General features: G+C 46.6%; 1 protein-coding gene across 1 annotated transcript in view; it reads right to left on the reverse strand.

Moving 5' to 3' along the window:
* TANC1 (tetratricopeptide repeat, ankyrin repeat and coiled-coil containing 1) overlaps positions 1–17959 on the reverse strand; it is a 233453-nt gene that overhangs the window by 165572 nt on the left and 49922 nt on the right. The window contains 1 exon segment of the mRNA XM_023745748.1: positions 7538–7676. The gene's annotated coding sequence lies outside the window, so the exon portion shown is untranslated.

A 17959-nucleotide genomic window follows, 5' to 3' on the forward strand; every position in this document is an offset into this window, starting at 1 on the left:
AATAACTCGTGCTTCTAAAGAAACAGTAGCTCAGTTTTATCCCCTTCACGGAAGCACTGACATTCAGAGCACTAAACAGTAATCTACTGATTGGCAAACATAAGCAGGATTGAGTATTCCACATATGCACCACTCCTAGCAAGCCCATGCCAAGCCCTATGATTAGTTTTCAGAATAGTCTGTAAAAGCTCTATTTAACCAGAAAGTCCATCACCGCCAATTACAAACTCACCGACAGTAATGAGCCTGGTTTTGAAGGAGAAAGACCTGTGGAAATTTACAGGGAGACAATATATAAAAACAGGAAAGCCAGGTTAAATATTTGCGACAGGTATATTTTATGTTGGTTTTTCTGCTTTCTGGGATGCTCTCCTTACCTATTTTAAAAATATTTAAGATCGAGCAATTACTTGGATCGGACTTTCCTAACGAGGGTGGTACCCAAGGCTTGGCCTCTCCCGCCCCCACGGCCTCGGTATAGTCAGGCCATTTCCCAGCTGCCTGCCCTAAATCCGGGGATGCCCTGATTTATAAATATAATTCAGAGTCCAAAATACATGAACTTACATTGGGCCATTGCCAATTTCCCATGGATCCTGGGTAACCGAGACGGGTTTTGTTTTCATGGTTAGGGCCTACAACAACAGCTGCAAGAGCATAAGACTTTTTCTAGACTCATAAAATGACCTAAGTCTGGCTCATTGTCTCAGCTGTGGCAGCAGCCAAACTTCCCAGAAAGACGTGAGCCTTGTGTGGTTCTAGAAAAGCCGGGAAGGTCGCTCTGTACTCACCTGAAGGCACCCAAGCCCGGCCCAACAGCAAAAAGCACTTCTGCTAAATGTTAAATTACAGGCTAATTCCTAGGTATTGGGGTTACAGATGTTATTTTTTTTAGTAGTCCCATAGAATTTTAATCAAACCTATGACATTCAAGCTTTACACCAGAAGTTATGTGACAGGCCATGTATGAACATCAGATGTCTGTTCTGTAAAACCCAGTGAAAGGCTCAATTAAAGTCCTTAGTAAGTCTGCAGTGAAACCTTTGATCATGGACTCTGTCACCACTTCTCTTAACACACACAGACGGCATGAGACACGGCTCAGCCCTGAGGAACAGCATGGGCATTGTGAAACGGCACAGAAACCTCACGTGCACGGACAAGTGCACACAGGCCACTTTTCTTCCAGGTTGGGGGTGGGGTGGTGGGGTGGCGAGTTTCGGAAGCTACAGTCTCCAAACGGAGAAGGGTCCTAGTACACATACATGTAGCACAGTTACCAAGTTACTTCCTAAATATGAGTGTGTGGTCCAAATGCCTCCGCTTAAAGGGGGGGAAACCCAATTAAAACCCAGTGGAAAACAGGAACACATGTTTCTTGAATGCCTTTGAATCAGAAACAATGGATGTGAAGTTGTTCGAGGTCTAATGAAGATGTCGCACAGATGTACTGTTTTCATGGTCTCAGTGAAACATCTTTCTAGTACAACAGGATATGTGAGTTTGCAACAAAGCTGGATATAAAATAAAAGTTTTCAAAGATCTGGTCCTTGTTTTTATGCACTCAAACTTCCCAAGCCAACTCCTTTCTGCCTTCTCACAAACCGAATGAAGCCCATACTGCAATGGACTGATAATTCACTGAAAACCACAAAGACATTGCATCTCCAACTCAGAGTTATATTATGACTTCTGAAAATTACCTCCTCTCAATACTGTAAATCTGCTACAAATCGAAGGCCTAAATTTACCCCACCAGCCCAACAAACCACCACGGAAGTACCAACAGAGGTGGAGACAAACGACCCTGTGGCAGGCACTGCCAAGTTTTTCCCTACGAAGTAGCTTGTTTAGTCCTCACAACAAGAAGGGGGTAGGAACTATAGTTGTCCTCACTGACAGAGGTCAAGAAATTGAGACTTAGAGAAACCCAGCAGCCTGCCCTGGCCACCTGCACCCTGACCACTGCACTCCACTTCCTCTCTTGGAGAAAGACACTAGAACTCCAACCTGGGCACACAGACCGTGGCTCCCAAGATGAAATGATGCGTAAGACCAGTTTCTACTGCGCCAGCATGGGGCCTATGGACAGCATTATGACAAAACTCCAACGTTATTGCAGTCATTTGGTTTTATTTAAAACTGTATCACCGTGTATTCCTAACATTTATTCCTAGCCTTCTGAAAGAGAAACTGGATGCCATAAGCTCAAATACCCAATTCCAAACCAATTCTCTTCTCTCTACCACTTTCCTTGAAAAAACAAACAAACAAAACAAAAAAAGATCTTAACACCATGTTTTCAACTGCCAGCTCTATGAGGCCGCTCAAAGATCTGCTTCCCCATTGTTTCACCTGTGCTACGTGACAGCACTTATTCCCGGCTTGCTGGCATCAACCCCTGCAACACAAACTCAACATCCAAAACTCAGCTCATCTTCCTCGTCCCCCAACCTCCAAAACCCACTCACCAGCCTGTGCCCCACCAGACTCAAGGCCTCTATATCCTCACGGCCTCCGTCCTTGTCTGATAAATGTCAATCGGGTTACTAAGTCCCACCAAATCCATCTCCTCTCCACCCCCTCCCACCATCCTGGGGAGGCCCTCACTATCCCACGGGACTGCTCCAAAGCCCACAGCCTGGTTTCTCTAACGTCAGCCCAGATACAGTGCATCAGAGTCATCTGTGGGGCTTTTTAAGAGTCTCTGAGTTTCAGGTGTGGTATGGAGACTTTATGTGTGACTTTCTATTTCTCACAAGTCCCAGCTGATGACGATGCCGCTCCTGCTTCAGACCCTCCTCCCTTCCTTTGCATCACACAGGAGTTCTTCCTGAATCCTGTCTTCAGAGGCTGGCTTAAGCCTTTCAGATCTGAAAATGTAGGCCTGTGATAACTAAATGTGGGCAGTAAAAGCCACTCCTCACCAAGGACCTGCCATCATCATTATCTCCGTCACTTTGCAGTTAAAACAACCCTATAAAATACACATTACCCCAAATGTTACAGGGCAATTCTGTTAAAAATTAAATAAAATAAAAATATAGATGCAGAATGGTTAAATGATTTCTAAATTCCACAATGACAAATTGGTTTTATGTATTCATTAAAGGGGACCCTCTCCTCAGACAAACTTTGTTACCACAATATGATGGAAGGGGAGAGCTATGAAGGAAAGCAAACAGCGTTTTCTTCTCAGGATGGGACACAAGGAGAGACCTATGAGAAAACAAAACACGAATCCTCTGGGCCACCTTTCAGAGAGGCGCACCTGAGTGGGCCAATGACTGACGTCCACAACGAAAAAGAACTTCCCAAAGATATCCCTGAATTTTAAAGCACTTTCCCTTATGCCAGTGGTCGGCAAACTCATTAGTCAACAGAGCCAAATATCAACAGTACAACGATTGAAATTTCTTTTGAGAGCCAAATTTTTTAAACTATATAGGTAGATACATTGTTATTAACTTAATTAGGGTACTCCTAAGCTGGCCTTTGCTAAAAACGTCCTCAATCTGATTGAGGTACGTTCACTGAGGTCGACCCCTTCCAACTCTCCCATCCACACTCGTCTTGTATAGTTGTTTCGTCTATCTCCTTTCCGAAAACCGACTTCTGCACATGGGCCACGAAGTTTCAATCGCACTGTAGTACGCACCCGCACGTGGTATTTTGTGGAAGAGCCACACTCAAGGGGCCAAAGAGCTGCATGTGGCTCGCGAGCCGCGGTTTGCCGACCACTGCCTTATGCCATCCCTTCTGATTCTCATAAAAACCCCTCTGAGGACACGGCAGCATGATCCCACCACCCTAATCTCAAGCAGCACAGCTAACACTCAGCTAATAGAGCCAGGGATGGAACCCGGATGAAGACACGGATCGTGGCTTTGCCATTAAGGGTCTTGTCGTTAGCACCTCCTATGTGAGAAAAAAAGTATAGTGACACACTACCAATATGAATAAGACTCAGCTCCTGCCCTCAACAAAGTCAACCTACTCACCAGTCTAAAACAACGCAGTTCCTGATGGCGAAGGCTCTGGAGTCAGGCAGACCAGCCCATAGGTTTAAAATCCCCAAATCCTCCACTGTGCTTTACATGCCCTTCGATCCTGGGCTATAACTTAATCTCTGTGAAGCTTAGATTCCTCGTTTATAACAGAGATAATATACCACAGAATCATTGTGAATATTAGAGATAAACTCGTGAGAAGTACCTGGGACTATGCTTAGCATGAAATATAAACTACATAAATAGTCAAAATTGTCTCATGTTGTTAGAGCTGCTGCTATAGGCCCAAGTACAACCTCTAAAGCCCATAATAATAAAATGTCAGTGGAATGGCCTTTCCCTCTCTTATTTGGGACATTAAAATGATAGGCCTGAATCGCCAATTAAAATATGGGGCTGACTGGGGGAGGGTGAAGGATGAGTCACACTTCTGGCTTGAATAGTGCCAATGACCCAAGTGGGAAAGCAGACAGAAGCATGGGGATGAGGGGATTGGGGGCAGGGGGTGGGGGTTACAGGTCAGGAGACAGGCAATAATTAGACGATAAATTATTCAGTTTGGATATCACAAGTTAAGAGAACATATGAGTCATCCAAGTAGAAATCCCTAAAAGACTGCTTGAGATGAGGGTGAATCAGAGAGAGACTTGAGGGCCATTAACATGTGGGTGGCAGTTGAAGTCATGGGAGCCCTGAGGTCCCCCAAAGAGGCTGAGAAGACTAAAGAAAACCACCAAGGATGAAAGCCCAGGCAACGGGAATATGTAAAGGCAGACACAGCAGGACCTAGGAAGAAATGAAAGGAAAAGAAAAGCAGTCAAGAATGGTGCACAGGAACCCAGAGGAGAAAGTTGCAAATGAGGAGCGCTGCAGGAAAGGCATGTTAGAGTCCTATCAGAGGCCAACTGTGACCTTCACAAGAGCAGTTTCCATGACGTTCGGCCTTAGAAACCAGATGATAGGTCTTCTGTAAGGTGCCTCCTCAATGGCAAAATTCTGTGATTTCAAAATAGAAACTCCCCATTTCCCATTAAACCCATCATATTATTAAAACCTCACCCAAGAATGGGTTGTAAGATTTTCTTTCATAGAAAGGGACCTAGTTAAAAACCACAAAAACCATTTAAAGTTATCTTTCCTAGTAAGCTCCTACCTACTTAAAGTTGGTCCCAGAGAAGGAGAAAAGAAAAATTAGGTAATTCTCTGCCACCCAAAAAACTGGAGAAGGAAAAAAAAAAGTATAACTTACTAAATAAATGTCCTGGCCAAAAAAATCTCTAAGGGCAATACACTTAAATTGCTATTTCAATGTTACTTTCAGAACTGTGTTACCACAGGTCAAAAGGCTTTGGCTTCAATATGCAAATCTATGCATACTTTGGTAAAATTCCATGAGAGCAGACTCCCACCTGGATTTCTAAATAAACCTAAGCTCTTGTTAAATATAGTAAATTGTTCTTCAATGTCCTTGTATACTTACAACCGTAGAAAGTGTTGTCACAGGCAATTTTAAATTAAAGTTATAAAATGGTTCTGCGATGCAAATTATGGCACAACAAGGGAATGTTTGGGTTGGCAGTATAAACTGGTGAAACTAGTTAGGAGAGTTCAAAAATAATTCCCCCCCAAACATCTGCTCAGGCTAAGAAAGAGGTTTTTGTTTTTAAGTCTATTCCACAGACAAATATTTTTCAAGTAGTTACACACATCGTCTTTTGAGGAGCTTTAAAAAGAAACAAACCTACCCAGCAAGGACTCCCTCTCCACGCCTGAAACTCCAACTTGGCACACCTGGGCGCGTCTCAGTATCCCCAGTTCTAAAGCTTCAGGGGAGATTCTGGTATGTACGCCCTTGCCAGGCTCCTGTGGAGAAGCTTTGCCTTTGGAAGGACCACCCCCAAAGTTTGGGGAGCAATGTGGCTGCTCTGTTCTTCATGGATGAACAGGGCATGGCAGGAGGGGTGAGTGCAGAATAGGAAATCCTGCTAGCAAGCCACACCAGACACGTGGCAGAGTGCACCTGCGTATCACATGGGCGTCTCAAGAATTCAGAGGTTTGGAAGCAGCTTTAACCTTGACGCCCACCTCCTGTGGAGGAGCACTTCCAACAGGCACAGAGAAAGGACCGGTGAGGTTTTCAGTGCCGCCCCCTCCTCCCCCGCATTAACCATTCTGTCCTCGGATTCCTACCCCACTGCCTGGACTGCAAGCAGCTGCGCATACAGGAGGACGGTCCTCCAAGCTGTGCTCACTTAAGATGGGGCTGGAGACTGCTCTCAGCCAATTCTCTCTCTGCTTAGGCCGAGTGGTTCTCAACCTTGGCTTCACATTAGAATCACCTGGGAATCTTTTTAAAATCCTGATTTCTGGGCCTCATCCTCCGGAAATTCTGTTTCTTTGTTACTAATGTTGTGGCCCCACCCCATAACAAAGAAACAGAATTTCCGGAGGATGAGGCCCAGAAATCAGGATTTTAAAAAGATTCCCAGGTGATTCTAATGTGCAGCCAAGGTTGAGAACCACTGGCTTAGAGGAAGGAGGAAATATTTGAACCCCACTACATGCTACACATTGGAGACAGGGAATGCAAATAAAAGATGAATACAACAAAAATGACCCACCAGGAACCTCCAGTCTGACCAGATCCCTTGAAGTAGGCACTTCTGTTTCGCAACATACAGGTCAGGCTGCAGTACAGGAAAACCACAGGCCAGAAGGCCAGCAACTGCCCTGGCGTTCCTAACGCCACACAAACAGAAATCCTCCCTGAAACCTGGGGGAAGGGGACCACACAGCTCGGAATGAGTTACAGGACGGCCTGCAAAACAGGCGGGAGGCAGAGCCTGTGCCCGTTGTAACTGGTGTGACCCTGAAAAGCCACGGGGAAGCGCAGGGAGGTAAGGCAGGTTGTCAATGTCCCCTTGTTTGTGTCCAGGTAGCCAAAGAGGGGCTCGTAATTAAACTTCACAGAGTTCCTCACGGGGAAGGGGGAACGGGAGCATGATAACGATAAAAAATGTACAGCCAGTCTGACGGTACAGTGGGGCCTTGATTTACGAGTTTAATTCGTTCCGAGACCGAGCTCGTTAAGGAGCTCGTTAACTCAAATTACTCTATCAACTCAATGCAAAAAATCGGCCGAGAGACAGCTGGTATCTCAAAAAACTCATTAGTCAGGACACTCCTAAGTCAAGGCCCCATTGTATTAAAAATCTGAACAGCGTTGATCAGTTGTGCTTCTATGTATGCCAACTGTAGGCCAAAGATAGTAAATCATTCACTCGACACCCATGAAATGTTTTCAGTGGGAAAGTACTGTGCTAGACACTATACAGAGACCAAAAAGCCCTGAAGTGGGCACAGCTAAGTACAACTAGAAAGGTCTTAAAAGAATGGACTGAAGCATCCATATTATCAAGAGGACTTTAACATAGTAACTCAGACAGTGTTTAAATTATCCTTCAATTCGTATGAATAAAAACCAGGTTTACCCTCAAAGCCCTCAAAGTTTTCAGAAAATAGCGTACCTGGGAAAGGCTGGTCTGTCGGTACAGGCCCCTCACCTCGCCTCACCCCAGGCTCCGCTGGCTCGCAACAGAGAGGCGCTGTCTCCTTGGGGCACCGGCCAAGTTGCTCCGGACAAGCCGGCCACAGAGAGCTGGGAAACTGGGAAACAGAAAGCCTGTCAGCACACTCACACTGAGACACACGGCAGAGTGTGCAACACCAGCTACATCCTCCTGACAGTCCCCACGAAGCCGCGGTGGGGAGGAGAGACAGCAGCTTATCCACGGACTGCTCACCAAGGGAAGAGCAGGGTGACGGGCCGGCAAACCCGAGAAAACTCCTGAAACCTTCTGTTCAAGGTGGCCTGGGGCCTTCACTGAAAGCCCCTGGCCTGGAGCCAGGCACCGAAGGGTCCCACTCACCTCCGCCACCATCTCAGGTTTTTCTCCTTAAGGGGTGCCGGTGGGTTCACAGCCCAGCACACAATGAGATGTTTCAGGTTTAAGATAAGGAGCCAAGAAGCCCTCTGACACTCGGGTTTCTGAGGTTCTCCAGAATGACTCCTTCCCATTCCTCCTGCCTCCCTCCTCACAGGTCCCAGCTCTCTACACTCACCACTTCTGAACACCGCCTCCCACCCCCCAATTTCACGCTTTAGCTCTCCCCTTCCCCTCATCCTGAACACCTCCCTCCCACCCTGGAGATAACCCTCCCCCACACTCAGCTCAGGTGTCACCAGTCCTTCCCCTGCACTCAGAGCACCTGGCTGGGGCCTTTGTTCCAGCGTTTGCTTCCTTCTGCCTTGACCTCCCCTCCTACCCGTTTCTCAAGCGCTGGTCTCACCTGCCGTCCCCTACACCTTCCTCCTGCTCTGATCCCAGGGAGAGGCGGATGCCCCATCGTGTGTGTTGACTAAAGAATTCCAACCAGAGGTTTCCCATGACTGACTCAGTCTTTCCCTGGGAAACATACTGCCACACCAACCCTGGGAAAAGTCCCTTTGCAAGGGGGCTGTCCATGCTCAGACACACGGACAACCCAGCCCTCACCCAAGTCCGCGGCTGGGCTCTGTTGCCAAAAAAGGACAAAAACGTGGGCGGTCAGGTTTGGGCCAACCAAACCCCCTTAGCAGGGCACCTGAGCACTAATAGGTTTCTGGCATGCAGAGGCTGGCTGGGGCCTTTCCTCCCTTTTAAGTCTGTTTAATGAGGAGCTCCCGATGCCACACCCCCTTACCCACCAGGGTTTCAAAGATGAGAAGGAACGCGGGGCACTTTGCTCTGGGAGGACTTTGCTCTGGGAGGAGACCAGGTGATGCCTGGGACGGGTTCCGTCCCCCCCCCCGACCCCCCCAGTTCAGAGTCAGCGGAGCTCTCATTCAAGCAGGATGCAGAGGAGACCCCGCCACGAGCCAGGTGGTCCCCCGAGTCCAAGGTGTGAAGTTTCGTCCGAGAGGCCTCATCTCCTCATGCTGCCCAGGCTTCCACACGCCCGGGCCCCTTCCTCGCCAGCTCGCTGACCTCACGGGCAGCATGGAAGCTTTCACTGCAGGACAGCACCACCTGCTGAATAGCAGCTCAGATATCCCAGGTGTCCTCCTATGCTGATAAAAAGGATCACCTGCCGCTGTGCTGAGGGCCCTGGCAGCCAGGGAGGGAAGCATCCGTCTCCCAGCTGCCGCCAGCACTCAGCCAAGCTCCTTCCACAAAGCACACCTCAGCAGAGAAGGCGGGCTCCTCATTTGTTCCAGCACAAGGGGCAGACTAGGAAAGGGTATCCATCGCAGCCGCAACATGGCCGCTGCCAGACAGACCCTCTGCCCAGAGGACCCACAGACGAGTGACACAGGTCATGTTCACACATCCTTTCTCTCTGGCCCCTTCTCCACCTACAGCAGCGCATGTAGGGCAGGGGATGCGTGCTTTCTGATTTTAAGACCGCAAAGGCACCACTGTAAATTACGGGCTTGCAGAGGTCCCAAGGCGAGGCGGCTTCCTGCAAGGATGGTCCCTGCAGCCTGTTTTTGTGGGGATGAGATCACAGAGCTTACATTCTGTGTTTGGTCCTACATGGGTTTTAAGGGCTGTATTCGGTAATTACAGAAAGGAGAAAGGGAGGTCAAGGGGACCGGAGGAACTCTGGGTGGTGTTTGAGAAGTTACTTATAACTACAGTTACATCACTCACTGACCGGACGCAGGGGAGAAACTGCGCCTTGTGTTTTCCTTTTTTTGTCCTTCAGAATCTATTTTAAATTAGCAAAAAGATGGAACTTTTTACTCGTTTGGTTTTGACATGTCTCTGTTCAAGGCCTTTTCAGTACACAATCCAAAGCATGGGCCCAAGAAAGTTTTGACAAATTAGGCCACAAAACAGTCTCAGGTAAAACGCAAAAGATGACAAAATACACTTGCTGAAGGAATTTTTATGGAACTAAACACAATAGTTTAGAGACTAACTGAATGAAGACCTTCAAGGGCTTTTTGTTTTCAGATCTAATTTCCAATTGGCTCAAGAAGAAAAAAAAAACCAACCTTAAAATGTTTTTGAGAAGAATTATTAGGGTTTACCTCCTGGTCATCCCTCTCTTTCAAGGATGAACAGAGAGACTTCTAAGTTGTTTATCCAATAGAAGTAAAATTTTTTTCTCTCTCAAGTATCCTCCTAAAAATGTAACACTGAGCCTCCTCAGACCACAAAACAAAGACTAGGCATTCATGGTTCACAGCATGTGACCGATTCCCTGTGACCGTCTGTCCTCCGGTGGACAGGGCTCCCCAGCACGGATGCTGCTGCGCCAGAAAGCGAGTCCTGGAGAGGTTAGACGGCGTGCAGGAGGCACTCCGCCACAACCTGCTGCATCTCCGAGTTCGTCAGGGGGCTCCCGTCACCCTCAACTGTGCAGACAGGGTGGAAAACAATATCCCAGAAATCCTAGAGCAAATAAAAGAACACTCTCGTTTTTGTTTCATTGGAATGCTGGTGCTTGTAGGAAGCAGGCTCCAATAAAGAAGGAAGGTAGCGTGAAGGAGAACTCTGTGGGGATCTGGGTCACACTTGAGGCATGAGTGGCCAAAGGCATTATTTAAAAATATCAATGTCCATGTCAAATCCTGAGGCTTTTACTTTCCTTGAGACGGGTGTACTGCTAGTACCCTGTACTGTTACCTCTGTCAACTATCTGAGGTGTTTCTTCGATCCTCGCCACCCGTCAGAATCTCCTGGGGAGCTTTAAGAATGCTGATGCCCAGAAGAGATGAAACAGAATCTCTGGACATGGGGCCCAGGTGCTGGTACTTTTTAAGGCTGACCCGCTGATTCTGATGCATAGCCCCTGACCTATTCCTCGGGGGTTTCCTTTTTCTCTTGGGAGGATGGGAGACATACAGATGGATTGAGAGAAGAGCTGGAAGAAACTGAAGAAACAACCTGCTGGTGAGATCTCTGGGGCAAAGTGAGGCCTGGAGGTGCACCCCACACCCCCCCCCCCCCCCCCGCTGCTGAGGGAGAAGACAGGAGTGGGGACAGACTGGCTTGTTCGCTACCTAAGTAAGCGCTGGCGGGCCCCTATCATGGAGTTGGCAAGAGGTATCAAAACTCATCTGTAAAGAACATTCCTTTGTCGAGTGTTTACTACGTGAGAAGTGATGTAACATGATGGCTTTCACATGCGAAGAAACTACTAAGCTATTTACCACTATGATTTCTCTCAGTTCGTCTAATAACAGCACTAGCAGCTTCTGTGTGTTCTTTTACTGGCAATCCGTATTTTCTTGTTCACCAAATGTGACAAAGCACGCACTCATTATAGGATTTCTGCCTGGTGTTACAATGCCCAATGCACAGAGCTCTCCTAGGTACAAAACCGCTGGCTCATAGGAGGGCTGAACCAGAACGTGATTTCTATTAGCATCATGATGTTCTCTGATGTGACAATGACCGGGTAAGAAAGAGAGCCTGCGTCCCTGGGTGAAGGGTGAGGACTGCCTGCGGGAACACTATCTCCAGCTGAGGAGCTACGTTCGCTCTCGCTTCCACGTTCCGTAATTCTTAGTTACCTGCTCTCTATTTGCTCTGTAATACAGTGACAAAAACCAGGCTGTCCACCTTGGATGCCTCCTTCCGATTTCTGTCTCTCCTGGGGGAATTAATCAGCTTTGCCTTACTCATCCTTTGCCACCTGTACCAGAAAGACCTGGACTATTCCTGGGCACCACCCCAAACTAAAGAAAAGCCCAAGAGTCTGCATTTTAACCAAGCGCACAGACACGATACACAGTCTGGGACCCTCATCAATTCTGCCTTTGAAATGGACTTACCAGATGTCCTGCTAAATCTCTCCATCGCCGCTGCCACTTCTTAACTGGGGTTTCATCAACTCACCGTCCTCCTTGGCCTCCCAATGTATCTGGTCTCTCCCATGGATACTGGACTGCACGGCCACCTACCACTTGGAGCCCCACACTGCTGGCTCCACGTTCCTGACTCAAGTCACTTTCTCTGAACTCAAGCCCAACGCAAAAAGTCTCTACCACTTTCAACTGAGGGTTTCAGGTCTATTAGTTCTCTCTCCCAACAGAACATGAAGCTTCATGAAGGCAGGATCGCCATCATCACCCCCTCCGCCTCCCCGTATCTTCCACAGGGCTCAGGTACATCTTAGGTTTCAAGAACAGTGGTTGACAGATAATTGAAGCCCCTGCCTCAGTCACAGCTTTTTCTTTCATTCACCTTCTTCTCACTTTCCCTGAGAAAACTTTCATCCTCTCCTTTCGATTCCAAAATTGGCAAGGGTGGGAGAGTAGATCTGCCTATCAGTGGAGGAAAGAGAGAAGAAAGCAGTCATAAGCTAGCAACCTCAACTATCCAGAAAACAGCTGGGAACCAAGATTTAGTCTTTGCAGCTGCCAAAATCTGCGACAGAATGCATGCACCATTCAGAAGAGAACTTCCCAATCTCTTGCAAGCTTCATCCAATAGCTCTTTCCCAGACTCTCCCCAGAGCTATTTCACTCCGCCTTTAGATACAATTCTAGCAGGAGGGAAATATTTGGTTTCCCAGGTCACCGTAAATTAAGAGGGTGGAGAGCAAGTGCTAGATCAAGACACAATGACAGCCCTGAGAAGCTATGACTGACGGGAGGCAATTTATAAATCCGAAACCATAGATTACAGGCTGTTAGAGTTTAAATAGCCTTTCAATCCCCAAAAGTGTCCAGGGACACCAAAAACAAAGCATTTCGAAACAGTACAATTAGTGGCTCTGAGATTACCCCAGGCACGAAGAAAGGTTATTTCACTTTTACTGGGTCCCCAGCCACTATACCCATGGGGAGAATATGCCCACAAGGCCAACCTCAGTCCCTAAGACCCAAGTGTTCTAAAAAAGGGGGAGGGGGGGCACTACAATGCACTATCTCCATGTGGTCTCAAGTAGCCCTGAACACAGGGACAGACTTTCAAGAGGAGGCACAGAACCCTCAACACTGCCATTTTGATCTGGAACCTAGCTACTCCCAACCTCACCCACTCCTCACTTCTCATCCACCCTTTCTTGTGGGATTTGTGAGTAAAACTCCTCACCAGATTAGAAACTTCCTTGAGCAGAGGGACTGCAGCTTTGTATGGACACCACGCCCCCATCGCCGCACCTCACAACTGATGGGCTTGTCCCTGGGCCAGTTCAATCTGTCCAGAAGCCCTAAGGCCAGATGATCCTAGGGAGGGAGGCATTTAAATGAGTGTGTTTTAAAAATAGTCCGAGCATTTCTGTAATCTCCAAAGGTATTGGTTTTCCTGCTTTCTTATGGAGTCAAAAAAAAAAAGGTTTAAACAAACGCCAAGTGTTGGTGAGAATGTGGAGAACCCTCAATGTGCACTGTTGGTGGGAATGCAGATTGGAAAGCCACTGTGGAAAGCAGCATAGAATTACCTCAAAACATTAAAAATGGAACTGCCTTATGACCCAGCAATTCCACTTCTGAGAATATATCCAAAGAAACCCGAAACACTGATTCAAAAGAATATACGCATCCCTGTGTTCTTGCAGCGTTATTTACAATAGCCAAGATATGGAAGCAGCAAGTGCCCATCAGTAGATGAGTGGATAAAAAAGGTGGGGTACGTTTACGCAAGGGAATACAACTTGGCCGCAAAAAAAGGGGGGCGGGAAATCTCACCCTTTGCAACAATGCTAAGTGAAATAAGCCAGTCAGAGAAAGATAAGTACCATATAATTTTACGTATATGTGGGATCTAATGAACAAAATAAGCTAACAAACAAAACAGAAACAGACTCATAGATACAAAGACTGACAGCTGTCAGAGGGGAGAGGATAAGGGGGCTGTGTGAAAAAAACCTTAGACAGACAACAGTGTGGTGATTACCAGAGGGGGGGTGGAGGGAGTAAGTGGAGAGTAAAGGGGGATAAATGGTGATGGAAGGAGACTTGACTTGGGGTGGTGAACACACAATACAACGTGCAGATGATGTATTATAGAACTATACCCCTAAAAACTGTATCATTTTATTAACCAACTAGAGGCCTGGTGCACGACATTCGTGCACTGAGAGGGGGAGGGTGTCCCTCAGCCCAGCCTGCGCCCTTTTGCAGTTAGGGAGCCCTCAGGGGACATCCTTAGCACTGCTGCGGAGGCAGGCCACTGTGCTTGTCAGCCATCAGGCCAGCTTGTGGCTGAGTGGCGCTCCCCCTGTGGGAGTGCACTGACCACCAGGGGGCAGCTCCTGCATTGAGCGTCTTCCCCCTGGTGGTTAGTGCACATCATAGCAACCGGTCGTTCCACTGTTTGGTCAATTTGCATATTACCCTTTTATTATATAGGATGTCACCCCAATAAACTCAAAAATTATTTTTAAATAGGTTTCAGCCCAGGCCCAGTAGCTCAGGTGGTTAGAGCATCATCCTGACACACCAAGGTTGCAGAGGTTCGATCCCCAGGCAGGGCAAATACAAGAATCATTAACGAATGCATAAATAAGTGGAATAACAAATCGATATTTCTTTCTCTCTCTCTCAAAATATATCAATAAAATTTAAAAATGAGAGACCCACTTCTAAAAAAACGGTTTAAATGTTAGATACTGTGATTAATAGGGCAAGCTTCTGTTTATCTTAAAATCTAATCTCTATGGGTTATAGAACCAAAGAATAAATTCTGTGTGTGCCTATCTGAATCTCAAAGTTTAGGATGAGTTTTTCCTTGATCTAAAGCAACCTAACCTCAAATAACTTCAATCCTTCAGAAATGATACTGGGTAACTTCATATTTATGTCTTGATAAGTAATAGCATGCAAAAGTTTTGATTTGCTTTGGGTTTAGTAAAGACTGTACTTTAATGAATTTAATTCGTGGTTCTATAATATGAGGTTATGATTTATACTTGGATTTTTAAAATCTAAACTGAACTAAAAACGAAATCTATTTCCTGATTCCCAAAGGAAATTCTGTCTTGTTTTAAGGTCATTGGTGACTATGCCACTTACACTCCAAGATCCAGTCATGTACAAACAGGTGCAGTGACCCACTCGGGCGCTGGAAAGCTCTCTAAAGTTAGTTCAGGACTGCCTGGCCTGCTGTGTTCTGCTTCTGCAGCCCTTCCTCTCCTACAGCTGAAGCCTCTTGACCCTTGCCCCCACCTTCCACCTTCCCCTCACTGGCTCGAGCCAGCGAGAAATTCTATAAGAGAGACTTAACAACTCAGGCCAAGTTGCTCTGGTTGCTTAACAGGCCCTGACCTTCTGTCTAATAACTTGATTTCTTTCTCCTGCATTCCACAGGCTAACTCACCCTCTTACTCAGTTATGATAACTGTGCCTGAGTCCCTCTCTTGATAACCTGCAAGTCCCTGTGGGCTGAGGTGCTGCCTTCTCTTGGCAATCCTGCAGGGGACTGGAGGTCTACCCTGCACCCACATGGCCACCAAAGGTCAGGGCACATAGGTGCCCATGCCAGACCACTCCGATGCCCTGGGTCACCCCAGAGCCCCATGTGCCAGTGCACTAGCACTAAACCCCCGCTCTTTCCTCCTGGCACACTGGATTTCCTCCCAGCCGCAAATACCAGGTCTGCTGCCCCTACCACATGTTCCCCACCCCTGGGCAGGGAGTTCCAGGTCCAAATTGGGCCTCACTAGGAAATGACTCAGATCACAAGAAGCCGAGGGTCCCCTGGCCAGAACAAGTAAGTTACAAGATCTGGATCCTACCCTATCGAAAATTTAAACTCCAGCAACAAAACATTGACAAAGCAAGAGAAAATAGGATATATCTTCTCCCTAAGGACAACACCCCATATTGACAGGGTACGCTGAAGCCATGGCACCCTCATTCACAGGCTCTAAGGTAAAACCTGAGGACTATCAGAGAAATGACTACAACTGTGTCTTCCCTGGGTGGAGGGGAATCACAAGGATTCTTATAAACCATTTCCAAGCTAACACCTATGACTCCTGAACTACAAATATGAAAATAACCATATAGATACTCCTCCCCAAGGAAATCAAGTCATCTTCTAAAGCCCTGTTAACAAAGCTAGATTTATATGTACATTTTTATCAAGATCCTTAAAAATCAGACATTAAAAACTAGCTGGCGACACTGTCTGCCACTTCAAAATAACATGCAAAGCAGAAACCTTCATTTTCTGGTCAAAGCACATTTTTGTAGTACCCATCATTTTCTACAGAATTCTAGCCTTTTCTACTTTCTACCACTATTTTACAGAAAGACTTTCCCCCCCTTGGCTTTGTATCTTTGCTTTTTGATCTGAACAATCCTGAAAAACCCAACCTTGCAATCTTTTTCAGTCCTGGGAAGGAATAACACCAGTCATTTAAAAACCAAAAGCAGTGTCAACACTTCCTCAATGACACAGCTGCTCTGAGTGACCAGTGAATAAAAGTTTGTTTTTCTTTCCTTGGAAAATGAGGACATCTCTTTAAAATAATTCTCAAAGTTACTGAACATGGTCAATGACAGTAAGGCCTTCGTGAAGAAGGAGGCACTAGCTACCTATGACCAAACACAGCAAATACACATGCACAAGAGGGGCTGCCCTGTGACTCCAGACAGAAGGAGACCCAGTCTGTATGCCGTGCGTTACATGGAACACACGTTGCCTATTACAAACCTAAATAAAGAAAAGAAAAATTATGCATATGAGTCAGCAATCCCACTTCTGGGTATTTACCCGAAAGAACTGCAATCAGGATCCCAAAGAGATATTAGCACACCCATGCTCACTGCAGCACCATTCATAGTAGCCAAGATGTAGACGCAACCTAACTGTCCATTGGCAGGTGAATGGGTAAAGAATATGTCGTATACAAATACAATGGGATATTATTCTTTTATAAGGAAGGAAACCCTATCCCATGCTACAACACAGATGGATCGTGAAGGTCAAATACTAGATAATCCCAACTCAGATGAGATATCGAAGGCAGTCAAACTCATAGAAGCAGAGAGTAGAACGGCAGCTGCCAGGGGTTGAGGGGAGGGGGCGAGTGGGAAAGGTTGATCAATGGCTAGAAATCATGCTATTACTTATCAAGACACAACATTATGCTTACAGTTAATAATTCTGTACTCTTAAAATTTTGTGAAGAGGGCAGATCTCATGGCATGTGTTTCTTTTACCACAATTATTTTTAAAAGGAGGAAACAGGCTCAGGATTTGAGATTACACTAGTTTCCAAGCTCCCATCCCTTCTATGGCTTCACACTGCCTCCATGCCAAAGGAACACCAGCAATACAGATTAGCATATGATTAAGGGCTAGAGTGCTGGGTGGGAGGAATGGAGAGGGGACAGGAAACCAAAGAAGGATGGAGTGGTTGAGGAAGCTCCAGAAGGGAGGCTGATCCCTGCAGGGTCAAGCTGAGCCTGTGGGGACTGCAACAAGCCTGGCACCTGACTGAGTGCAGACACGAGCCAAGAAGGCCTGCGAGGAAAGAGCTTTCAAAGGCCACAGGTAAAACACTGACGGCTAAAAACTGAAGCAAAACCAAAGGAACCGCTCAGAGTCCCCTACGCCACGTATAACTAGTCTTCAGAGGTGAGTGTTTTCCGAACCCCAGAAATGGCCTTGCTATCGGACAAATAAGTAATATAAAAAGTCCTAAGGCACAGCCCTCCCTCAGGGGGAGTCTGACCTAAATGATCAGAAATAAGACCAGAGAAACTATAAACCATTTCTAAAGAAAGGAATAAAAATAATAGAGTGATGCCCCACTTACCTAACATTCCTGAAACATTGGGAATGCTAAATAAGTGAATCTTTTAGATAATGAAACTGTTCGCTTTAAGCAAAACCTGTGTTAATAGGGCAGTGGTCCTCAACCTTCCTAATGCCGCGACCCTTTAATACAGTTCCTCATGTTGTGGTGACCCCCAATTTCATTGTTACAAATTGAACATAATT

The sequence above is a fragment of the Myotis lucifugus genome, unplaced genomic scaffold (assembly GCF_000147115.1).
Source record: "Myotis lucifugus unplaced genomic scaffold, Myoluc2.0 scaffold_5, whole genome shotgun sequence".
NCBI lineage: Eukaryota > Metazoa > Chordata > Mammalia > Chiroptera > Vespertilionidae > Myotis > Myotis lucifugus.